Source organism: Eleutherodactylus coqui, chromosome 1 (assembly GCF_035609145.1).
Source record: "Eleutherodactylus coqui strain aEleCoq1 chromosome 1, aEleCoq1.hap1, whole genome shotgun sequence".
Classification (NCBI taxonomy): Eukaryota; Metazoa; Chordata; class Amphibia; order Anura; family Eleutherodactylidae; genus Eleutherodactylus; species Eleutherodactylus coqui.
This window is the reverse complement of record NC_089837.1, coordinates 372811980-372839567: the sequence shown is the minus strand read 5'-3', so window position 1 is coordinate 372839567 and position 27588 is coordinate 372811980.

Below are 27588 nucleotides of genomic sequence, written 5' to 3'. Positions count from 1 at the left end.
CCCTCTGGATGGATCCTCCATTGGCTCCCTCACGGTCTCCTTGCGGCAGTGGCTCTGGTGCCATGCATGATGTCCTCCTTTGCTCTACCCCCTGCTTCTGGCTCATGTCTGTCGTCACTTCCGGTCACTTCCGGAACATGTCAGCACCAAAATACCAAATATCCTCCCTTATTTGGAGCTGCATCTTTGATAATGCTGCGTTCAGTGGATACAGAATTTTCAAAAGTTCAATAAGTCAGTTCTCAAAAGGTTTCATCACTTGTCAGATTCATTTGGCTGGAGGCAAAGAAGAAGTGAGTAAAAGAAAATATAAGATTTCATTAACATAATTATAACACTTAAGGCCCCTTTACACGCAACAATTTTTGCTCCAAATTCATTCAAATGGCTGAAAATGAACAATAATTATTGTAATTGCTACATGTAAATGTTGGCATTGTGCACTTTTTGTTTGAGCAATAGATTTTAGTTAAACTTAAAATCCAGATGTTCTCCCTGTGGCATGTTTACACTAGCAGTGAGAAGGAGAATGCAATCTGTCAGCAGCCATAAGGAGAACAAAGGAATATGTGGGCTGCTGTTTACACAGCTGGGCGTGTGTTTAAACATATGCTGGTCTCTGCAAACAACTCCTGGAGGTCCTTTTACATGTAAATGAAGATGATAAAGTGTTAATGTCCATTAACATTTTATGCAAATAGATTGCTAAATCTTTCAATCTTTTAGTGGTTTGAAAGATTATCTTAGCGAGTATAAGGGCTTTTAGTTACCAGTGCTAACTAGGCAAGACTTAGTTATCATTGGTTATCATGACATTGTGAATTTCCATAGAATCAACAATATTTTCAGCCTTTGTATACTTGAAATGGTCAGCAATATCCGAAACCAACATTAAACATAAATATCCACTCTCATAACCAATCAGTTAAAAAATATCACAAAACCCTGTGTAAAAATATCCACTGCTTCATTTCAGGACTTCAATCAAGGTTATTGAAAACAAGTTATAAAATATACCAGATGGGCAGCAAATAAATACGTTTCACAGTAATTAAATAACATTCTATGATACATTGCTGATCCACTGAGAAATGTAGTTATTTTGAGATTTTTATGCGTACAGTAACTATTACACATTAATGAACACAAGATGATTATCCAGCAGATAATTTGTTCATCTAGCCAAGAACAATTTGTTTTCCAGCATTAAGGGAAAATTAAAAAGTGTATAATGTACAAGGAGAACATAAAGTAAAATAATGACTTCAAAATTACTTCTGAATAGGCAGCAGTGTAACTTTAATGTCTGCAGAAATCTGTCACAGACCCCCATTTACATATGCCATTTTATACCGTAATACTGGGGTTTTCTCAAGTTTCAATTGCCCTTTGGGTATTTCAGCCACCAGGACTTGGGTGCGACTGCACCTCTTTAGCTACTTTCCTCTTAATAGTGTATTAATGTAATTTAGATATTTTTGCTGTTTTATTGTTTTAAAATAAAAGGATCACTTGGATTTCTATTAATAAAGACAAATATTTGAAGCTGTAAATTTACGGCACTTGGTCCTGGGCTTTAATCCCGGCCAATATCAAAAGTGAAGCACAAAGTTAAAGCTTCTGCTTCTGCATCATGCAGTCACACACAGCCAAGGACCCAGAAGAGAAGGGAGAAGCAGTTTTTAACCACTTTTGCTTTCTCCATTCTAGGCTACATAGCACTCAATGAACGCTACATACTAAAGACAGAAAGTGAAAGTGCTTTTTTCCACTATGAGACCCAGTGATCATGTGACTGTTGGGTGCCTTCTGGCACAGAAGAGCTGCAGAGTCCTAGCAGATCCATACTAGCTCTGTTAGTGAGTGTTGTCACTACAGGAAAATGTTTTCTCCTGCAACTGGGGCTCCTATCGATGCCTCAGCTACAAGTAGAAAAGTGGTTAATTAAAAAAAAGACAATGTAAATAAACCTTCCTTGCACATTTTCCCCTATTTGCATAAAAAAACATAAAAATCCCCCATATTTAGTATCATCGTTACCGTAACAACCTGTACAATAAATTAAACACACTATTAATCCTGCACAGCAAAAACTGTAAAGATAACACAAAAAAAATGTATGCAAAATGCTCATTTGTTTTTTTTCCCTTTGTAGGCAATTAAAGGGTGAAGTTGTGGATGGAGTATATCTCTCTCCCAGGCTCTTAGTCTGGACAGGGTGGCGGTCCAGTCCACAACTTCACCCTGATTGCTAGGAAGCTCAACTGTAGGCACTGACCCAGTTACTGGGGCATAAAAGGCTGCAGCGTCCAAGGAGTCAGAGCCTGACAGTCTGAGGAGGAAGCCTTTGAGCACCCTGCTTTTCATTTGTTACACTGCATGGACTTTGTGTTGTTTTGTGTGGCCTGGAGCATACGTCAAAATAAAGACAAAGTAAGTTTTTATGAACTTTGGAGTCCAGAGTGTCATTGCCGCCCCCACCCCTGGTGAACATTCTTACATTTGGTGCTCGGATGTGGGCAACGATCCAGACTGCTGAGGGCAACGGCACCTGGTGAATGTCCTGGGTGAAGTCCGCAATTTCAATGCAGGCACCAACCCCTGCCATTGAGGAGCTGTTGGCGCGGATGGACCGGCTGATTGATGTCCTCCTAAAGCATCCGGCCTTAAGGAAGGAAGGAGATCCGACTACCGCTAGTCCCAGTACGCAAATTAAGGAACCAGTGAGCAGCAACGAGAGCGTTTTCAATAAAAGTGCATCCACCTGATGCCTCTTTATTTACTCCATAGCACACAGACAACGTTTCAACCCACGCAGGGGTTTTGGGTTGAAACGTTGTCTGTGTGCTATGGAGTAAATAAAGAGGCATCAGGTGGATGCACTTTTATTGAAAACGCTCTCGTTGCTGCTCACTGGTTCCTTAATTTGCGTACATGGACTAACTGGAATCATTGGAGTCTGGTTCCTTTTTTTCAGTGAAGCTCTGCAACACACTGTGACCTCCCACTGAAGTGGTAAAGCGTGGTAGTGCTGCTGTGACTTCTTTTTATGCATACTGCTAGTCCCAGAGAGACTGTGCAAAAATTTCTGCAAAAGATAACTCCTAATTATGATATTGAGGCCTATATGACCGTGTTTGAGTGAACCGCCAAATGAGAGAAACTTCGCAAGGCTGAGTGGGTCGATGTTCTAGCACCGTTCCTCACTGTGGAACCACAGAAGGCGTACCATGACCTCAGTTCTCATGAGGTAAACAACTGCACCACTTTAAAAGCAGAGATCCTGGCTCGTCTGGGTGTTACAGTGGCTGTCGGGGCTCTGAGAGTACATAATTGGAGTTACCGATCCGATCAATCAGCCAGGTCGCAGATGTTTGACCTGTATCATCTGATAAAAAGATGGCTGGAACCGGATGTTTGCACACCCGCCTAGATGGTCGATAAGGTCGCGGTGGATCGATATACCCGTGCCCTGCCGCCAGATCTGCAATGCTGGGTTGGCCATCGAGGACCCAAGGATGCTAACCAGCTGGTAGATCTGGTCGACCGCTACTCTATGACTGAGAACTACCTCCGGGACGTCCATTCTGTCCAGACCCCCGCTACGAATTTCAGGCCTACACGGAGTAAAAGATCACAAGATGTCAGAGGCAAGCTGTGGCATGGCGGGAAGGAGGTCTGGCCACCGGAAGGGGCACCGTTGGAGTTAAAAGCCCCTGATAGCCCCAACCCATTTGCTAAACGGAGGAAACCAGGGCCTTTGAGGGGCTGAAGATGCCAGGGCTCGGACATGTGTTGGCTCAGTGCTCTATGACCAATGAGCCTATGGAGTGTTTGCACGTCCTATGTGCAATGCCTCACAGAGATTAGAGACTGAGCCACAACTCTGTCGCATAAGTGTAAACCCCCATTCTGTGGAGGCTCTACTGGACTCCGGTAGCCTGGTCACCTTAGTGAATGCTAGCCCTATGGCAGAAGGATTCATACCGGGTAAGCACATAAGTGTGGTATGTATACACGGTGACACAAGGGTGTATCCTATGGTACAGTGTAACTTTGAAACTCATGTTGTAACTGTGACCTACGATGGAGGTGTTGTCAAAAGATTGATGCACAGCGTGATATTGGGGCGCGATTTTCCTGTATTCTGGGACTTGTGGGGAAAAATGATAATCCCTTCTAAAGAGACTGACGCAAACCCAGCTGACCTTACACCTCCGCAGGATAGCGGGGTAAATGTGGACGTTGAACCAGAGAATGTAACTTTTCCTTTACAGGTCTTGGCTGGAGATGACACTAAGGAGGAAGTTTACCCCTCAGTTCAGGATGTGTCCGATCTGGAGGATGTGCCTGGGAACTTTGGGACAGCTCAGTTAAGGGACCCCAATCTTATCAATGCCAAAGAAAATGTCGTAGTGATAAATGGTGTGTCACAGGAACCGGGTTCTGACCAACGGTTCGCCCATTTTGCCATGATTAATAACTTGTTGTATAGAGTAACAAAAACAAGCGGGAAAGTGGTGGAACAGTTGGTGGTGCAGAAGCCGTACAGGCGCAAGGTGCTAGACTTAGCACATAATTATGCATTAGGAGGACATTTAGGAACTGATAAAGCGCAGGATAGAATTCTTCAATGGTTTTTCTGGCCAGGAGTATACAAGGACATAAAGGAGTACTGTGAGTCGTGCCCCACCTGTCAGATCACCGCTCCTGTGTCACACTTCCGCAGTCCCTTAGTGCCTCTCCCAATTATAGAGGTTTCCTTTGAAAGAATTGGAATGGATTTTGTGGGTCCCATAGTCAAGTCGGCTAGAGGACATCAATACATTTTGGTCGTGTTAGATTATGCCACTCGATACCCTGAGGCAATCCCTTTAAAAAGCCATACTGCCAAAAACATTGCACGAGAGTTGTCCCTTATGTTCTCCAGAACAGGTCTTCCCAAGGAAATCCTCACGGACCAAGTGACCCTGTTCATGTCCAAAGTAATGAAAGAATTGTGCCAACTCTTTAAAATTGATCACATACAAACCTCGGTATACCACCTTTAGATAGATGGGTTGGTGGAGAGGTTCCATAAGACCCTGAAGCAAATGCTAAAGCGGGTAGTAGAGAGAGATGGTCGGGACTGGGACCGTCTGTTACCTTATCTCATGTTCTCCATACAAGAAGTGCCAAAGGCTTCAACAGGCTTCTCGCAATTTGAGTTGCTATATGGTCGGCGCTCCCGAGGGTTGTTGGATATAGCCAGAGAAACCTGGGAGACCGAGTCTACTCCCTATAGGAGCGTCATAGAGGATGTAGCTCAGATGCAGGATCGCATTAATACTGTAATGCTCATTGTCAGGGAACACTTGCAGAGGGCACAGGAGGCCCAAAGCAGAGTGTACAATCATTCTGCCAGGGTGAGAACGTTTAGTCCTGGTGACCGAGTTCTCATCTTGGTGCCTACTGTAGAGAATAAATTCCTCGCTAGATGGCAGGGTCCCTACGAAATTGTTGAGAAGGTAGGAGATATAAATTATACAGTGCACCAGCCGGGGAAAAGGAAGCCGTATCAGGTGTACCATGCTAATTTAATAAAACCCTTGAAGGATAGAGAAGGTTTGGCTATCACAAGCATCAGGAGGGGTGGGCCATAGTCCTCCCTGCCCAATGTTAGAGTAGGTGAGGCCCTCTTGGTGTGCCAACGACAGGAGGCAAAAGAGTTCCTGCAAAGAAACAGAGACAAATTCTCTGACTTGCCCGGTCGTACACACGTCATAACAGATGATATCATAACTGAACCCGGGATGAAGGTAAACTTAAAACCGTATAGGATTTCAGAAGCACGTAGGGAAGCAGTTTCTGCCAAGGTTAAGCGCATGCTAGAATTAGGAGTGATAGAGGAATCAAAAAGCGAGTGGTCAAGCCCCATTGTGTTAGTCCCCAAACCAACCGGTACTTGGAGGTTTTGCAATGATTTCAGGAAGTTAAACAAAATCTCCAAATTTGATGCATATCCCATGCCCAGGGTTGATGAATTAATTGAGAGACTGGGTAATGCCAGATATATCACCACACTTGACCTTACTAAAGGGTACTGGCAAATACCTCTGACTGATAAGGCCAAAGAGAAAATGGCCTTCTCAACCCCAGAGGGCTTGTTTCAGTACAAAGACATGCCGTTTGGATTACATGGTGCGCCTGCTACCTTTCAAAGGTTAATGGATTGGATTTTGAGGTCTCACCGTAACTATTCTGCCGCGTACCTAGACTATGTCATAGTCTATAGTACCGATTGGGAGAGTCACCTTGGGAAGGTACAGTTGGTCATGAATGCCATAAAAGGGGCGGGTTTAACCTTAAACCCTGGAAAATGTGCACTAGCCCTGGAGGAAGCTAAGTACCTTGGCTATGTTATTGGCCATGGCGTCATTAACCCCTTAATGACGCAGGCATTTTTCTTTTTCCATTTTCGTTTTTTCCTCCCCCCTTTAAAAAAATCATAACTCCTTTATTTATCCATCCACGTCGCTGTATGAGGGCTTGTTTTTTGCGAGACGAGTTGTATTTTTCAATGGTGCTATTTAAAGTACCATATAATGTACTGAAAAACTTTTAAAAAATTCTAAGTGGAGTAAAATGAAAAAAAAACGACATTTTGCCATCTTTTAGTGCGTCTTGCTTCTACGGCGCCCAAATGGCAACAAAAACGACATGATAACTTTATTCTATGGGTCGGTACGATTACTACGATGCCAAACTTGTATAGGTTTTTTTTTACTATACTCCTCTTTTTTTTTTTTAAAGACATAAAATTTTTTTCAATTATTTTCTGCGGTCATTTTGTGCGCGCAATAACTTTTTTATTTTTCCGTCGACGTAGTTGAGCAAGGTTTCATTTTTTGCAGGATGTCCTGTAGTTTCTGATAGTACCGTTTTGGAATACATATGACTTTTTGATCGCTTTTTATTGCGTTTTTTTTGGGAGACAGGGTAACTAAAAAAATGCATTTCTGGCGTTCTTCATTTCTTTTTTCGAACGACATTCACCGTGCGGGAAAAATTATGTGGTACTTTGATAGTTCGGACTTTTACGGACGCGGTGATACCAAATACATATTTTTAATTTATTATTTAGATTTTTTAATAGTAGATATGGCAAAAGGGGGGTGATTTAAACTTTTACAACTTTTTTTTTTTTCAATTAAAAAAAAACTTTATTGATTTTTTTTTTTACTTTACTTTGAAGTCCCCCTGGGGGACTTTAAGATGCGATGCTTTGATCGCTCCTGCAGTATGACGTAATGCTATAGCATTACGTCATATTGCTTTTTGACAGGCAGCCTATGAAGCCACCCCACGGGGACGGCTTGATAGGCAGTCTGCTAAGGCAGCCCTGGGGCCTTTCATTAGGCCCCCGGCTGCCATGACACATGCACGGCTCTCCCGATCTCACCGCGGGGGGGCCGTGCGGGACCCCCGAACGTCGTTCGGGGGATTTAAATGCCGCTGTCAGAATTGACAGCGGCATTTAAATGGTTAATAGCCGCGATCGGCCGCTCGCGGCTATTGCCCGCGGATGTCAGCTGTTATAAACAGCTGATGCCCGCACTGTATGAAGAGAGGTTGCATCGCAACCTCTCTTCATACATACCCCGACGCTCCATGACGTACCAGGTACGTCATTGGTCGTTAAGGGGTTAAACTCCAGGTCAACAAGGTAGAGGCCACACAGGCATGGCCTAGACCTTTAACAAAAAAACAGGTCAGAGCTTTTTTAGGAATGACGGGGTACTGCAGTAGGTTTGTGCCTAACTTTACCTCCATTGCAGCACCACTTACCGACTTGACGAAAGGGGGCAAGTTGGTAATGGTTGCATGGACAGCCGAGCAGGCCTTTCAAAGTTTAAAGTCTGCTGTTTGTCAACAGCCAGTATTGATAAGGGCCGACTTCTTGAAAGAGTTCATTGTGCAGATGGATGCTTCTACTGTAGGGTTGGGTGCAGTGTTGTCGCAGTCCATAAATGGGGAAGAACATTCAGTACTGTGTTTAAGCCGGAAGCTGTCTCCTGCGGAGAAGAATTACGCTATTGTTGATCGTTAATTCTTAGCAGTAAAATGGGCACTGGAAACATTGAAATACTAAAGCCTCTGAGCACCCTGCGTGGTGCAGCTTTTCATTTGTTATACTGCATGGACATTGTGTTGCTGTTTTGTGTGGTCTGGAGCATACATCAAAATAAAGACAAAGTAAGTTTTTATGAACTTTGGAGTCCAGTGTGTCATTGCCACCTCAACCCCCTGGTGAACATTCTTACACCTCCCAAAAAAACGCAATAAGGGCGCCCACCCACTGGCGATTTTTTTTCCTTTGCGTTTTGCGTTTTTTCTCAAGAGCAATTAGTTTTAAATGTACTCCTGTTCACTGGCGTTTTTTTTTTCAGTCCGTTGCAATTTTTAACATAGGAACTGTCAGTTGCATATGTGTCCTTATTTTTCTCTTAATGCACCCATGAATGTCAATGTAAATTAACGGAAAAAGCCACGAAAATGCAGCGAAAAAGCCGCTAACAACGCGCAGAAAACGCGTCAAAAAGGCGCCAAAACGCTGCGTTTTTCATGCACGAAAATCGCAAACGCCAGTGGGTGGGCGCCCTAAAAGTGATCAAAAAGCCGTATGCACCCCAAAATGGTGCAAATAAAAATTGCAGCTCATCACGCAAACAACAATTTGTCACAGAGCACCAACCATGACAAAAAATGTTATAGGACTTTGAATGCAACAATGTACAAAGAAAATGATTTCAAAAAAGATTTTTATTGTGCAAATGTAGAAAACGAAATTTTGTAACTGGTCAGAAAAAATGTAGCATGTCACTTAGGCCTTATTCTGATAGGCATATATCAGCCAGGTTTTTGTCGCCCGGCTGATATATGCTGTCCCTCTCTGCAAGGCGAGGAGGCAGGACTGGCTAGGAGCTAGTGCACTAAACTCCCACCCTCTCCGCCCTCTCCACTGTTTGCAATGGGAGGGGGTGGGTTGAACTTAGCCCCGCCCCCACCCTCCCATTGCAAGCAGCGGAGAGGGGCGGGAGCTCAGTGCACTGCTCCTGGCCAGGCCCACCCCCTCCCCTTGCAGGGAGGGACAGCATATATCAGCGTGAAAACCTGTCCGATTTAGCCTGTCTAAATAAGCCCTTATGCTGCATGAGTAACACTGTAAAAAAAAATAAAAATGGCAGAATTGATGTGATTTCCCTCCCTGCTCTAAAGAATATAATAATTAAAGTTTTACAATGCATTATATGCACCCAAAAATGGTATTAATACAAACTATAGTTTGCCATGTAAAAAAATAAGCCCTCATACGGCCATGTTGATGGAAAAATAAAAAGTTATGGCTTTTGAAGAGTGGAGATGAAAATCCACAAAAGATCATTGCATCCTTTATGCCAAAATAGGCCATGTCCTTAAGAGGTTAAAGCAATCCTCCAGTCAAGGAGAAACAAAGATAGCCAAACCACTTCTCTGACTAGCCGATTCACATTGTGCATTAGTATGCATCATAGTCTAAGACACTACATGCCGATGTGACTAGCCAGCACTGCTTATGTGGGCAGCACTAGTCAATCCAAGCAAGTGTATAGTGGCTAACACTAATGATGCATACTAATGCACATTGCACATCAGGTCGTCACAGCCTGGAGGGTCTCTAGAAATCTACAATCTACAACGTGTCCCCCGCGGGGATGAAGAACACATCTGCCACATGCGGCAGGTGTTTCCTTCATCCCCGCTAGTAAAAAGAATTCCCTGCTGCTACATCTGCTGCCACATCTGTGACAGATGCAGAAGAGGAATTCTTCAATTCTCAGCCGCAGCTGTCACACATGACATGCGGTAGAGGATTCTGCTGCCGGAACCCCGTCAATTGATATCAGAGAAGGGCTTTAAATTTAAACCCATCCCTGAAAATCCAGTAAAAGTGCTGTAAAAAAATAGATACTCACCTTGCTTCAGCTGTCGGGGCTCAGCCGCGTCTTCTCCTGCTGTCCCCTGCTCTGTGGTACTGATCTATCAGCAGGCGGGGATTTAAAATCCCCGCCTGCTGAAAGAGCTGAATGTGATTGGCTGAGGTACTCAGCCAATCACAGGCAGCTCTCGCCGAATGAATGACAGATGTGGCAGATGTAGGAGCAGGGAATTCTTTTTACTAGCGGGGATGAAGGAAACATCTGCCGCATGCGGCAGATGTGTTCTTCATCCCCGCGGACATGGCAGCGGCGGAGAGTAAATTTATTTTCTATTTTTTTTTTTTTTTACACTGAAATGTTTCTTTGTCAGGGAAGGGCTTGTATGTGAAGCCCTTCCATGAAAAACAATGCAGGGGTGCTGGCAGACCATTGTTTTCAATGGAGCCACCCGAAGCAGCCGGGTCTCCATTGAAAACAATGCGTGCATTCACTATAGTGCACGCATGTCCTATCTTTGCAGGCACATGCCTGTAAATAACAGACATGTGCACACACCATAGGGAATGCATTGGGGCTAATAGACATGTGTTTTTGTGTGTGCGTATGTGCGTATCTGAAGCCACCCTTAGGCCTCGGTCACATGGCCGCTTTTTATGCGGATGTCCGATAAATTATAGGACACGAGGAATCGCAGATCGCGCCTATTTGCAATCTGCGATTCCTTGTGTTCTATATATGCGCTCAATGGGGCCGGCGGCAGCAGCGCCGACCCCATTGAGAACATATACTACAAAGATCATTCTCCTCTGCCACAGCTGTAACAGCTGTGGCAGAGAAGAACGATGTTCGCCCATTGAATTCAATGGAGCCGGCAATACAGCCGGCTTCATTGAAAGCAATGGGCTGCCAGCGAGCGCGGGATGAATTTTCGGGAAGGGCTTAAAAATATAAGCCCTTCCCTGAAAATCATCCTAAAATGTGTAAAAATAAAAAAAATATATATACTCACCTTGTCCCTGCAGCCGGAGTTCAGCCGCGGCCGGCCGGCAGTTCTCCTGAACTGCTCTATGTCATTCAATAGCTGAGAGCTGCCCCTGATTGGTCCTTGCGCTGAGCCAATCAGAGGCAGCACTCACTCACCTATTCATGAATTCATGAATGGGTGAGTGAGAGCTGCCTCTGATTGGTGAGGGCTGGGACCAATCAGAGGCAGCCCATTCAGCAGGCGGGGATTTTAAATCTCCGGCTGCTGAATACTACAGAGCAGTTCAGGAGAACTGCCGGCCGGCCGCGGCTGAACTCCGGCTGCAGGGACAAGGTGAGTATATTTTTATTTTTACACATTTTAGGATGATTTTCAGGGAAGGGCTTATATTTTTAAGCCCTTCCCGAAAATTCATCCCGCGCTCGCTGGCAGCCCATTGCTTTCAATGGAGCTGGCTGTATTGCCGGCTCCATTGAATTCAATGGGCGAACATCGTTCTTCTCTGCCACAGCTGTTACAGCTGTGGCAGAGGAGAATGATCTTTGCAGTATATGTTCTCAATGGGGTCGGCGCTGCTGCCGCCGGCCCCATTGAGCGCATATATAAAGCACAAGGAATCGCAGATCGCAGATAGGCGCGATCTGCGATTCCTCGTGTCTGGCCCGTTTCGCCGAAAACACTGCTAGCTGCAGATTTTTCAGCGAATCGTTGGCCCCGGTCACGCGATTTGCGGATGCGCATCTGTCATGCGATCCGCAAATCGCGGCAAAAAACGGTCGCCTGACCGAGGCCTCAAGGTGTTAAAGTAGTTAAAGATTCTTTATTGACAGATAAGAAACTTACTATGTTATTTTGCCGAATGGCAAACACTTTAAAAACCTAACGAACAGTGTTGTATTTCCTAGGGGGGTGGGGGTCCTTATTCCCCCCAAAAATGTAATAAACCTAATACAACAGATGATATGTATTTGTACCCCAGAGTAGTGCTATTAAAAATACAACTTGTCCCTACATAGTTATGTCAGCAAGTTATGCCTCTTGCAATTTGACTATGAAAATCATTTAATCCTTAAGCAGAAAATCAGCCAATCACTAAGGGGTTAAATTTAGTACTCCACTATTATTGTTAATCAATGCTACAAATAAGTTAGCTGTATGATGCTTCAATATTTTTAGATTACCTCTAAATTGAGCTGCATTTGTTATTTCAATTACCTTTTTCTTTCTTATATTCAACTTGCAACATACTAACCTTGCCTCGCTCCGGCATTGTCTTCTGCTGTCAACATACCAATAAAGCTACTAGGGAGGTCTAGTAGCGTGCACATGGTATACAGACGTATACGCAGTACCTGATAAGCTAGAGCACTGAGCTGCCCAGCCAACCAGAATGCTGACTGCCCAGCAGATCAAAGCGCTAGGTGCTTTTTAGTTTGATGGCTGCAGTACCAATTATTGAGTTTTAATTTCCCTAATCTGGTAGCTTAATTTTCCAATAGATTGTTCCGTCTGAGTTGTTACCTTGCCTTCCTGAACCTTTCTTTTGGTTTTGAACGATTTCTACACTGTATATTTAGTAAATTTCAGATTCTAACATAATCTTCTAGCCAGCTGTTTTTCTGTCTTGACCCTTGGACATTACATTCGGTATCTGGTGCTCTTCTGGCCCCATCTCCTGGGCAATGTTCTGATTCTGCTCCTTTCCTGACTTCTGTTCATTCCATAGCTCTAGACTTAAATGAGCTGAACCCCAACTGTTGCTTGCAATGCTATTAAATATTCCGTATAAGGCTCTTGAAGAGGACTGGTCATTTTTCTTGACATGTCCTTTTAAAAAAAAAAACATTTGCATATTTTTGAAACAATGGATCATGTTTCTTAGAACTCTGTGTTGAAATTGATGAATTGACAGCTGTGTGTTAATAGTTGGGGAATGTCTCTGCACACTTTTATGCTGTACAATCAGTGCTATCTGTAGGGAAATGGTAGCAGCCAATTGCTCCATAATTTTCCAGGAGGAATAACAGAGGAACAACAAAATACAGTTGTAAAAAAGACGATTCATAATTGTTATTCTAAAAAAGAAGACATGTCAGGAGAGGTGACCGTCCTTTTTAAAGTCCATTTTCAACAATATGTGTATTGATGTTAATGTTTATTCCAACAAAATCTTGACCTCTTCAATCATCTTCTCTCAGCCTTGTTCTTCTCATCAGCTATTCATGCTACACATGTTCAATTTTGTGTATTTTAGCTTTTTACTAAAAATCTAGCATTTTGTTTTAAAAATATATATTTAGAAGGTAACTGTAACCTTTTTAAGAGCTGGTATTACGCTCCCCATCAGCAATTTTATTTATATAAAAGCATTTACCAGAACTTGTGAAAAGTTGCAATCAGTTCCAAACCATCTGTATAACTTTCTAGCAATGCTAATGAGTTTCACACACAATATTTTGCAGCATGCTATTGAAAACAATCTACAAAGAAGAGCTGTTATTTATTGTTTTAGATCTGCTTGTTATGTGTACGGCACTTTTTTTCTGCACCAGCAACTGTAACTTTTTGGTTAATATACACGTACCAAAATAACAGGTCACAAAATGAGTTTGCAGCATATATGATTGACTAGTTGTGTGGAGACTTAGGGGAGGGAACAACACTTTTAAGAGAAATAAATAAAAAATATGAAAGGCTTTGTGCTGGTTGAATGATTCCAATTTACAAGCTTACACGCTTCTTAATCGTGTGCCTTGTGGTTTTGTGAATACTAATGTTATGGTGCAGAAAGATTGTGCCAGTCGTGTAATTTGTAATTCACTGACCATTGTGGACAGCTGAGAGAAGCAGCAGTTATTTGGATGAAAACATTAAGTGAACAGCTGAAGAAGAAAATGTGTGTATTGTACTTTATATTATAGCCGCCAGTCTACCACAGAGACTGGTGCTGCTGCCTTTTTTTGTTTTTGTTCCTGCTATCTTTGGGGGGAAACTGGGTGTATTTATCTTGAACTACCTAGTGATAGAATTGTCTACCTCCCTCTCTCTAAAGGTTATGATTTCTCAATCTGGGGACTAACCGTTTAGCTGGAAGCTATTTTTCCTGGGGGGAAACTGGGTTCATTTACCTTGATCTACCTAGTGATAGGATTATCTACCTCCCTCCTCCTAAAAGGTTATAATATCCCAATTTGGGGATTAACCGTTTAGCTGGAAGCTGATTTGTTTGTAAAAACTCTCTTATGGTTCCTGATGAGGCTACGTAACAGGTAGCGGAAACGCGTTGAACCACGAATTTTTTTGAACCTACAAAATAATTGAGCTGGCAGTTTGGTGTACTGCATTATAACTTTTGTTTTGGTGGCTACAACTCGCAAAAAACGTTGGCAAGCTACAGCATTCTGATATCAGCTTTATATAGGATTTTTCTGAAACTAGCCAATGTAGCGTGAATATTCTCTCACCTACGGCATTGTTTGACAGTCTATGCATTTTTCTCTATTTGGGAGGAATAACGCACGTGCTCTAAAAAGCGGATACAAGTCCCCCATCTATTGAATATCTATAGCTGTCTATACAAGCTGGAACACCATTCTTAAATGAGCCTATCCAACTAGCTCTAGGATATATACCACGGAGAACAAAAATAGAAACTTTAATTCCGTTGGGAGAAAATATCGGTTCCTAGGCAACGTATATACTGCTTTCCCCTCATTTGACATAGGGGTGCAGTTTTTTATTTATTTGTGTATTTGTGTCTAGAGTTTAGGACTTTGTGTTACAAACTCCTTTTTATTTAGTTTTTCAATAAAAGCTATGTTTTAGAGACTTAACTGAACCCTACTGTGACATATACTTTATATTATAGGGGCATTTTTAATTTTTTTTGTTTATATGGCTTACTACTGGTACTTTACTAAATACTAATGCTAACGTTATATTTTAACTATTGTACTTAAACCTCTATTATGAGGCCTTAGTCAGACGGGCGTTTTTTCGCGCGATTTGCGCATCGCATGTCGCATGCGCAAATCGCGTGACCGGAGGCGAAAAATCGCGGGAAAAATCTGCACCTAGCCGCGTTAATCGTCGCAGCAAAACGCCCGTCTGACCGGAGAAAAATCGCCGTGCGCATCAAAATGCGCATGAAACTTCGTCTGACCGGCGGAAAAAATGATTTTGGTGCGCACATAAAACGCAGAACGCAGATAGGCGCGATCTGCGAATCGTCGTGTCCTATAATTTTTCGCATATGCGCATAAAAAGCGGACATGTGACCGATACCATAGCGAACCATTGGTTCTATATATGCACAAATCGCGCGAAAAAACGCCCGTCTGACTAAGGCCTGACTGTTGTTCTGTTGTAGAGATTGCAATTCCGGATTTTGCTGTGACTTCTGCAATTTATGGAGAACATAAATGACCTCCATAATAGTCATCTTTTTGAGTAGCTCTGTGAATGCATCCATGCAACTTGAGGCTGGCCATCCTCCTTAACTCTTGTGTGGCCTTCATTGCAGTCCTGCACTTTGGAATTGGCCACATGAAGGTAAAGAATAATTGTATTTTCCACCTAAACTGATCTTCTCAAAATAATTCATAATTATTATTAACCTGATAAGGGTTTTAAGGTAAATTTTCTGTTATATGTGTGAAACCAATCTTTTAAATCCACCATCATCTTCCCTCAGTCACGTTTCTCTCATTATGCATTGATTCTTTCAGGGTTCCATTTCTCTTTCATGCCTGAATATCTTTTTTGAACTTTATTCTTCACATAGAGACAAAATTTTGTTTTTATCATAGCTTTTTGCTTCCCTAATGTACACCAACCTCCTCACCTCAACAAGACTCCATACTGTGAGAAAGAGCGCCATGATACTATTTAAATAATGATTCACTAGAGTATTCTACAGTAATATGTCTCCAAGCTACTAGATTGGGAAATTACAGCATTAATCATGCTGACGACATCAATTTCCTTAAATGCCATAGGCTTTTCTATGTCACATATCTCTCTCCATAAAAATACTTGGTCAGCAGTATCTGTCAGAAACAATGTAAGGTGTAAAAAGTTTAAACAGAGACTAAAGGATTTCTTTAAGTATCTACAGGTTTTCCAATCTTTGCTTTGTTTCTGACAAAATAATTAATTTACTGTATTTTTGTTCATTTCTATCAATTTCTTCACTATATAGCATTATCTAATGTTATTAATAGGTGTTTAAATTATAGTATGTATTGAAATCTGTCATCTTTATGGCAGCTGGACCCATGAGCAAAGAAGTATGTTTTATATTTCATTATGGAAATCTCTTGCCATTTAAATATGTCAATTTGAATACTGTCTTAAAGTGCTACATTTACTACTCATCTTAAAAGAATCTGTCAGGAGAACGATCTGCCGATTGAACTTGACTCCATGTGATTCACTGCTTTCAGAGAAGAAATATCGTACTTTGTCTCTTTTAAAAAATACACAACAGTTGCAGGTAATTATATGCACTTAAAAATGCATCTACTGTAAAAATAAAGTTCGTGAGATAAAGATTTACTGACCTGAACATCTTCAAATTCAAGTTTTAGTTTAGAAAAAAATATCATAAATGAAACAGTTAGAAGTAACTTTTTTCAGTGAAAGTATTTCAGATGTAAAAGAAAGTAAAGCATGTCAGGCACAGTGCGTGTAGAAGTACGACAGCAACTATTAGTAGGGCAGCACAGACATTCTCTCCAAACGTCCAGGCCTAAGTCCACTACCAGAGGGAACAGTATTGGAAACTATGGCTGAAGAGTCCCTGTACTCTAAGGCCTCATGTCCACGGGGAAAATCGGGCCCGCTACGGATTCTACATGTAGAATCTGCAGCGGGTCCCTCCTGCCCCGCGGACATGAGCGCTGAAAATACAAATAAATGACAATAAACTCACCTCCCATCCGCTCCGTTTCTTCTCTTCGCGGCGGCGTCATCTTCTCTCGTCGCGGCCGGATCTTCATTCTTCGGCTCGGCGGATGTGCACGATGACGTCGGTGACGTGCCCCGCGCATGCGCCGGGCCGAAGCAAAATGATCCGGCCACGGCTGAGAGAGGATGGCGCGGCGCCGAAGAGAAGAACCGGAGCGGGTAAGTAAAATGTGATTTTTGTGTCCCGCGGATCCGGACGGCTTCCATAGGCTTCAATAGAAGCCCGCGGGAGCCGTCCCCGCGGGAGACCCGCATGAAAATGGAGCATGGTCCAGATTTTTTCATGCTCCATTTTTTTTAAAATCACTTTTATTGACGATCCGCGGGTATTTATCTACCCGCGGGTGGTCATTGCATCCCTATGGGGTGCGGATCCGCGCGCGGGAGAAGAGTTAAAATCCGCTGCGGATTTTAATTCTTCTTTTCCCCGTGGACATGAGGCCTAACAGTTCCGGTGAGGATGCCAATACTTCCTTCAAAAGATCTATTCACAGAGCCAACCATACAACTGATTAGGTTTGTTCTCCATCAAAATTACTTTCCATTTGGGAAAGGCATATACTTACAGGGTATGGGTAGCGCCATGGGTAGCAAATTGTCACCAAAATATGTTAACCTTTTCATGGTTTTGTCTACCTGTGTAACTAAACGTGTAGCATACGCCTATTACATTGTTGATCTGCCAATAATCTGAACAGGCTTTGAAGATGAGATGCTATGCCTCCATGAAAACTTTAACAAGTCCCATTCAATTATCAAGCTTACTCTGAACTATTCACAATCTCAGATACATTTCCTGGTTATGACCATATACTGTACATCGAAAACAATACCAAATGAGCAACAATCCACAATAAACCTAGGGTCATCTAGAAAACATATATATCAGCCCCCACAGACGCCAACAAAATAGCCTGGCTCAGTTTATCCCGACTATATAAGCACCAAATACACGCCAAAGCCAAACGTCAATTATTTTTCTCCAAACAACGCTACTTTGAGCTAGGGAACCAATCCAGCCACCTACTCGCCAACCTCATCAAACGTGAAAATCAAACAAACACGATCCTTAAGATCAAAAACCAACAAGGAATAGAATACACTGACGCCCCATTCATCACCAACTGCTTTAAAGAATTCTACGCTAACCTGTACACCTCCACCTCTCGTAATACGGTGACAGATGTCTTAAACTATCTGAACGATTTAGATTTCCCAACCCTCTCCGAAGAGCAGGTCAATCTCCTGGAAGCTCCCTTTACTCTGGAAGAGATCCAGCTAGTAATTCAAGATATGGCCCTCAATAAATCACCAGGACCCGACGGTCTCCCAATAGAGACATACCGCAAATACCACGAACAACTAGGCACACAACTTCTTGAGGTGTTAAACCAAGCGCAACTGGACAAAGCACTCCCAACCTCATTCTATAAAGCATCCATAGTAGTCATCCTAAAACCCGGGAAAGACCCTACAGATTGCGGCTCCTACCGACCCATATCACTGGTGAACACGGACTACAAGATCCTAACCAAAATGCTAGCCACCAGACTGAACCAGGTGATTCTCTTCATCATACACCCCGACCAAACGGGCTTCATGCCAGGAAAATCCACAACCATAAATATCCGCAGAGTCCAAACAGCTATCCAGTTAGGTAAACAATACAATATGCCCTGGGCTCTGGTCTCACTCGACATGGCAAAAGCCTTTGACTCTGTGGAATGGGCTTTTCTAGAAGCCTGTCTGATCCGCTTTGGATTCGGACCCAACTTTCAACAATGGGTAAAAACCATATACAAATCCCCGAGTGCAAATGTAGTTGCTAATGGTGTCCCGTCGGCGGAATTCCAACTGGCAAGAGGTACCCGACAAGGATGCCCTCTATCCCCGGCCTTGTTCGCCATAGCCATAGAAGCACTGGCGATCCGACTAAGAAATGCCCCTAGCGTGACCGGTATTAAATGGTCAGACCTCGAAAGCAAATTAGGATTATACGCAGATGATACAATCCTATTCTTATCGAACCCATCAAACTCCTTTGCCCAAGCCATGACACACATAGACAGATTCTCCCACTTCTCCGGACTACATGTTAATTGGTCCAAATCAACAATCCTCTATACAGAAGCCAACCCAAAAAATGACCCCTGTGTCGCAAGATACGGACTAAAACCAGTCTCAACATTCAAATACCTGGGAATGATCATGTCGTATGACCATAATAATGTAATAGCAGACAACATAAACCCACTTCTAGAGAATATAAAACACAAACTGAAACGATGGGCCAAACTACCACTATCCGTAGCCGGGCGAATAAATCTCATCAAAATGGTCATCCAACCCAAATGTCTATACATATTACAACATATGCCAGTGAATGTCCCCAAGCATCTTTTTAAGTCACTAAACTCTCTAATCATAACATTTATCTGGAATTCCTCCCGCTCTAAGCTAAGTCTATCAACCCTACAAAGACCCAAAGAGCAAGCCGGAATGGCCCTTCCGGACCTTCGGCTTTACTACCTGGCAGGGCAACTGCGAAACATTAAAGCTTGGGTCTCAGGAAAAGAACTACCCATGGCAGACAAACAGCTCGCCAAACAAGTAACAGGACAAAATCTTCTGAACTTCCTAGAATTTCCTGAATGCACCAAAACCACTGAGCTAACCCCACTTCACAAACTGGCCCTCAGCATATGGAAAGAAGTAAAGACTCTGCAGAGCTACCAGGGCGTAATACCAGAACTCTCACTCTGGAACAACCCTGGTCTCACCGCATTACAGACCGTCCCAGACCCACAATACTGGGTCGCCCAGGGGATACAAACAATAAAAGACATATATACAGACGGAACACTCCCTACATTTACACAACTACGAGATAAGCTACAGGCCCCACATCTCCAATTGTTTCGATTTTTTCAACTAAGGCATGTACTAAACTCCCAATTTCCCCCCCCCCCCCCCCCTCGACCCGTATATCTAAGTTCCCCACAATAGGCATCCTCAAATCCCAAGGACCCAAAGGCCTAATATCAGCCTTATACACACACCTCCTCTCAGCTAAAATAGATCCCAACCCCCCCCCCCCCAGCATACGATAAATGGAAACTGGTCATCACTTCCCTCACACCAGAGGAATGGCAAGATATTTCTGAATCTCACCTGTCAGTATCACCAGCTGTAAATAACAAGTTAATTCAACTATACATTATACACCAAGCCTACCTCACTCCCAACCGTCTACATAAAATGCGCAACACAACCTCGGATTCATGCCAGAGATGCCGCCAACCGGGAGCAGATTTCTGGCACTTGATTTGGGAATGCCGGTACGTTAGAGACTTCTGGTCAGAAGTAATAAACCTCGTAAACTCGCTTCTGCGACCCCCATTATCCATCGTACTAGACCCTAAGGTGGCGCTGTTTGGCTTACTGGAGGAGGAGGTGTGGCCATACCACATTCTTGTCTTCCTAGAAAAGACACTGTTCCTGGCCCGCAAAGAAATAGCCATGAAATGGATGGCAACAGAGCCCCCCTCGACTCTACAATGGGTCCAAAGTGTAAATACCACAACCTCATATGAAAAAATCATATACCAGAACAGGGGGTGCCCGACCAAATTCCAGAAAGTATGGGGAGCTTGGCTAAACTCTTACTCTACTCTGACCACCAACTGAAATTTAACCCAACCCACGCTAACCCCCCCCCCTCCTCTCATTGACATGCGCCTGAAAGAACTATAACTCCCAACCCCCAAGACCCAAAATAAGGAAGAGCAAAACTCAATTTATGGTTTATATAAGTTTAAAAATGTTTACTGTTAATAAAGATACAGACAGATAGTTTGGAAGATGTAATAACAAAATCAATGTTAACTCAATGCATGAATATTACTATCCACACAAAATGTATTGTACAAATCTTCTTTTTTACTATGTGTTTTACAAACTGCTCATAATAAATAAAACGAATTTAAAAAAAAAACCTAGGGTCATCTAACATGTCTAAGATGAACAACTGTCATCAATGACACACTACAAAATCCATCATCTACAGTCAAATTTTGCAATACATCCAGATCTGTTCAGGCAGAAAACAACTGTCATTTCTGAGAAATCCATTCCTAAAACAGGGATGCCATCCACTGGTTATAGATAAGCCAATTCACAAAGCCGGAGTTTTAAGGAGTTGCCTCTTGAATTACAAACAGAAGGAAATGAATAGTAAGTTGCTCCTAGTGGTCACAAACAACCTCCAGATGAGGATCTTGAGAAAAATCACTGTTCTGCAAAGACAAAAGACTGAAAGAAATATTCCAAAACTTCTCCTCTCATACAAATAACCACTGAAACTAGATCTCCTTTTCAGAAATGCCCTCAAATCACCATCAAAGACTGGCACTTTCCCTTGTAATAGCAAAAACTGCAAGAGCTGTACCCACAACCAAACACAAAACAGGAATATGAAATCATTGATATTTCCCTATGAACATCCTCCAATGTGGTGTACAGCGTTCCCGGAGGGAATCTACAATCTGATTTATTTTCTCTTAGTCTACCCTAAAATGTTTTGCTTCACTATTTCTTATGAAGATGCAAAAGCAGATAAGGCCCAAAAGGTGAAAATTAGTGGCACGAAGTCACATTAAGTACACACATTAAAGATTTTGCCCATGGCAAATACAGCATGTATTTGCAAGAGGATCTGTAGCAGGAATTCAAGGCTAATACTCTGATTCTGCAGTGAATAGGCTACAGCTGTGCCAGCAAATCTGTAGGCTTAAATAGGGCTAATCTACATGGGAATTACCATCTCTTTTCTACCGTTTCCCCAAAAGTAAGCCCTATCATGATTTTTCTAGATTTTCGGGGAGGTTTGAAATATAAACCCTGCCCTGAAAATAAGTCCTATCTACAGTTTTAAAAAGTCAATAGAAATGCATTGGGTGCGTGAAAAGGGCCGTAAAAATGCAATGGCTGAATTTTTACAGTGCTTCTTCAGGTCAGCCGAGTCGCACAACAGGCTTGATCTAGGTCTTTTCTACTGCTTTTCAGAGCCCTGACTCAGTTCTCACAGTCCCCGGCCGTGGCTCAGCCCATTGATAAATCCCATCTTGATGACAAGATGGCTGTGATTGGTTTTTCGAGTGCCATAGCTTAATAAACGCAACACTCGAAGAACCAATCACAGCCATTACGTCGTGGAGGTAGGATTTATGAATTCCATAACCAGGAAGTGATCCTATGTGGGCAGACAAGGACTGCAGGAAACGCGCTGGAGCTCTGGAAAGCAGTGGGAAGGACCTGGACCAAGCCTTCTGGATAGGTAAAATAATACATTCCCCAAAAATAAGCCCTAGCACCTCTTTTGGGGCAAAAATTAATATAAGACCCTGTCTTATTTGGGGGGAAACACGGTATGTATGTGAAATCTACAAGCATGCTCCTCAGGCCACTCTCACACAATAATTCAGAAAACGTCACTTGAAATCGCAGCATTTTTGAACGCATATCACAGCGTTTGACTGCGCTTTTTAATGCACCCCATCATTGTGATGGGTGATGAGGTGTGATAAAAAGCGCACAAAGTAAGAACAGAGAGAACTCGAAAATCATGGAGTTAGAAACAGCACATTCCAGAGCATGTCTGCGAGTCCCGATTGAAATCAATGGTGGTGGTGTACTGCGGTTAGCGCGGCGCTTGGGACACCATGCTAATCGCGATAAAAAGCGGAATGTGTTAGAGTGGCCAAATTCGCAGGGTTTTCTTTATAACAAAAATTCATACAGATTTTCTTTCCAGACTATTTGAATGAGGTATAAAAAACCTTATTCACTAGCATTATATGTGGAATATTAGCAGATTTGATAAAGACTTAAGGCGCATTTAGACACAACAACTATCGCTCAAAATTCTCTGAAAAGCCGTCTTTTGAGCGATAATCGTTATGTGTAATTACACTGACATTGTGCAGTTTTCATTAAGCCATCGCTCATCTAAGAGCCTTATCAGGGATTCACAGCGGGATACAGCTGATACTATTGCTTCAGCTGTATCCTACTCCATGATGATAGGCTGGGTATAAAGAACAGAGCGGTCCAGCTCTGATCTCCATACCCCGCTCGGAGCTCTCGACTGTGCTCTGTGCAGAAAACAGCTGGATGCAGAAGACAATAGGGGACACCCCGCTTGTCTTATGCATCCTCCGCTCGCAACGCAAGCTGATCGCTCATCTTAAGCGATCATCTTGCGCTGTAAATGACACAACGATAATCGCTCAAAAGTCACTCAAAGGAAATCTTTTGAGTGATAATCGTTGTGTCTAAATGGGCCTTTGGCCACAGAATCTATGGCTATATCCTCGTCAAATCCTGAATGTGTGAAAATTACTTAATTATTGCATACTTGGGGAACCAGGATATATATCCAATATTGGAGAAGGAGGTTCAGAGAGGTATACACTTAGGAAAGAAAAGGGGGCTGTTGCTTTTCTCCATTTTTTTTCCAATTTTATTTGCTCATTTTTATTTTTTGCTATTTACTATATTTATGTATTAAATAATTTACTTTATTATTTTTTTTTTTTACTATGGGGCGCAGGTTAAAAGGGAACACATGCTCTGTGCTGTCCCTATACAGATCACTGATTACATGGATCTGCTGATAACAGACCATTATATTACTGTTACCAGTGATATTTATATACAGAGACTAGGATGCATGCAGAGAAAATGTCGTCTGTAACTTCTCTGCATGTGTTTGAGGCCCCTTTGAATAAAGATTACTTGTGATATGATTTATGACTGAAAGAGAAATTAGAAATAATAATAATAATCTTTAAGTATATAGCACCAACATATTCCGCAGTGCTTACAAGACAAGGGATACAGAAATAAAACCATAGTTACATCTAGTAATCAATTGATGGAGACAGTAGGCTCCAACAAGGGGGCACCAACGAGCTTAGATACAATAGATAATGGGGTGATACAGAAGGTACAGTGGCTAAAGATGTACACGGTGTGGCGAGGTAGAGAGACAATGGTCAAATTGTGCCATATGGTGGTCGAATCGCTATGCAGCTACCTAGTGTCCCCCCAAAAAAGGCCTACCCTGATTTTTTTGGATTTTCTGGGAGGCTAGAAATATAATCTCTACCTCGAAAATAAGCCCTAGCTGCATTATGTAAATAAAAAAGCCATTAGTTTGTAGAGGTGGGATTTATGAATTGGCCAATTAATGCAGTGGCTTAGCCAATTCATAAATACCACCCCCACAACGTGGTGGCTGTGACTTCGACCGCTGCTCAGCAAATCAAAGCAGCGCTCGATGAACCAATTAACTACATTAATTGGCTGAGCAGTCCTCGAGAACCAATCAGAGCCATCACTTCCTGTAGGCAGGATTTATGAATCCCATAACCAGAAATTGATCTTTTGTGGACAGCTGAGGACAGCAAGAAGTGCATTGGAGCTCCGAAGAGCAGTGGGAGGGATCTGGACTGAGCCTAAATAAGTATAATAAGGCATCCCCTGAAAATAAGACCTAGTGCCTTTTTGGGGGCAAAAATTAATATGAGCCCCCCTGAACACGGGCGGAGATTCCGCAGCGGGATTTCCCGCAGAATTTCCGCCCATGGCCGCTGCCATAGGATTGCATTAAAAAATGCAATCCTAGGCAGACGGCCGCGATTTGTCCGTGCGAAATCACGTGCGGAAAACAAATTGCAGCACGCTTTATTTTTGTGCAGAGCCCCGCACAGAAATGTCACTCCCCGGGCAACGGCTCCGCTCAGCTCCGCGTACGCGCCAGCTGGCTGGCAGCCAGCACATCAAAGAGCTGGAGCCGCGGGAGAGGTAAGTGCCACGCTGGTCCCTGCAGGGGCTCGGGTCTGGTCCCGCTGCGAGAATTCTCGCAGCGGGATCCGACCTGGCCATCTGCTGGCGGCCCAAGACAGGGTCTTATTTTGGGGGAAACACTGTAGCAGGGGATACAGTAAGAAGGACAAGGAGCATGTTATCAGGGAGAGTAATACTAGCAATAGTAAAATACTAGGCAAATGGGCATATTCCAGGTCTCAATCATTAACCTTTAATAGGCTGCACCATTTGCCCAGTATTTCTACTTTCTGTCTCAGCTATATTGACACACCCATTTATAACTGTGGTGTACTCTGATCTCACAGTACACCCATGGCAAATACGCAGGAAAATAGGGCAGGTTCTTTTTTTTTGCATCTGCGAGAAATGTATGTGCAAAAAATGAGAAAAAAAACTATTGTTATCAATTGGTTCTATTATTTGTGGATTCTGCACGCAATTTTTGCATGCGCAAAACAGATGCAAATAAGTCTGTCTGAAGGAGTCCTAAGGGCTTAGTCACACGGGCGCATCGGTGCCCATGTTACTGCAGGTAAAAGACGGCCGCACTTCAGGATGGACATCTCTCTGCAGCGCCGGAAGAAGAAACATGTGACTGACTGCATTGCCGGTCATGTGTTCTTTCTTCTGCACTGTGGGGAGTCGTCCGTCCTCTTCCTGCAGTAAGGGCTCAGTCACACGGGCGCAGCGACGCCCGTGTGACTAAGCCCTAAGGGTGAAGAATGGAGAGATTCCTTATACTCTGTAGCTTAGCCTATTCAGTGCCAAATCAATTGCTGCTTAGGGTGCTTTCCCACTGTGTTTTGCAGTGTCTGTCGGATGCCTCCAGTGGATGCCACTGTGTAGGCTTACAGTGGCATCTGTCGCCCATAGGCTCTGATGTGTACCACATGGTATATGCTTTTCTTTACTGCATACTTCTTTTTTGATTAGCGCAGAACATAATATTATTCCATACAACAGAAAAAGGTATTCTAATGTACACCAGTCAGAGATCAAAAGGACACTCTTTTGGTTACTGTTGAGTGAATGGTGGTCTATGGATACATTTGACGTATACAGCAAAAGGACACCGCAAAATGCAGTGTGAAAATAGTTCTAGTGGATGCACTTCTCTGCTAAGAATATGTAACAGCAAGTTTATCATTTTATTAATTGAAGTCCATATAAACTATTTCTTCATATTTTGTATAACTTCCTTAAATGGTCACTGAACTTTGAGACAACCTTTGTTGTTATGATAACCAATGTGATAACTAGCAAAAGTGAAAATTATTTTATTTAACTAAAATAAATTTTTTGGACTGGAAATTCATTCTAAAGTGCTGGTCATTAGGGATCTAACTTATTTCGAATTTGGTGAACACTCTGGTAAGAGAAACACCAAGAGAAGATGGAATACAGGAAGTAGAAGTGGGTCTAGAGGTGCTGTCATCTTGTGCTTCCTCTTCTATCCAGAGAAGCAAAACCAGCTGTCTTTTCCACGTGTAGTCTATAGAAGGCAAATGGAAAATTACAAGGTATATAATTTATCATTTTGGAGAGGACCTAGTAGATGTGAGGAGACTTATAAAGGCCATGTATGCATTGTATCATCTGCCATTTGCATGCTATGTTTCCTAGAAAAGCAGAAAGTCTATCAATAGTTTACAACTGAACCATTACTTCATTGTAGACCACCTTTTGTTCATAACTATATATTGCAATGTAGGAAACTGAGAACTCGCTTGTTCTATTATTCACATGATCTCTTCTGTACAGCACTTACATCCATTGTGTTCAATCCCTTGTCTTGAAAAACTGAACAACTACTGTCCTTTTGTATGTATGGAGTGAGAGGGAGCACATAGGTTGTTCCATTGTATTGAAATATCCTTTATTCACAGAATACAGGCATTTTGTATTACCTTTATGTTCTGTTGATGGTGTGAGAAGAGCAGCTGTGACAAATCTGATCGTAAAGGAGGTAATTAGAATAATTTTAATAGACAGTTGCTGATAATGTAATATTCTAGAACCAGGGACAGACTGTCTATTAATCAGCTGCTACTTGTGGGCCCCGAGAATTAACCCTTTCCAATCCACTGTCTGACGTCTAAAGACATTCTGATTGAAGGCTGTACAGCTCCGATTGTCGGAAGACGTCCAGCAGATTACTGGCCGCTCTGTTGTCGGGAGCCTCTCCAGCATGTCATACACTGCAGTACTGGCTCTAGCCAGGAGATGGCACCATTGTATAATGGCAGAAAGAGAAAGCCCCCTAGGAAACCCTGAATCCAAAATTGGATTGCAAAGGGTTAAGGGAATCCAGAGCCCTTTACCTTAAAACTGCAAGATATGCATCTTTTTAGTGTTTCAGACACAAAAAACTTAAGATTAATTTCCTTATGATGTGACCCTTGTTGCGCAGAGGTCCAAGCAATTCCTAGACTGTACCTATATACCAGACTGTAATTATTAGTAAAGATGTGGTCTGAAATAGAGGGACTACTCAGTAAAACCACATAAAGTGTGTGTTGCAGCACTAAAATCAGCAAGTGTTATACTGTATGTTTTCAAACTCAATCTTCTTCAGCGCTGCTTATGAAAGGTGCCTCATTGCCATTTTGATGTGTATTCTTGCAGTATTCCCATGCTCATTTCTCACAGAAAGTCATTTGATATGAAAATTCATCTCGTAACTCAAGGCGTCGCAGTCATTTATGTTTATACACCTTCTTTCTGTTGATGAAGTCCCTGGTGACTGAGTATATTCCATGGACACAGGCTATACAGCAACTTTTCAAC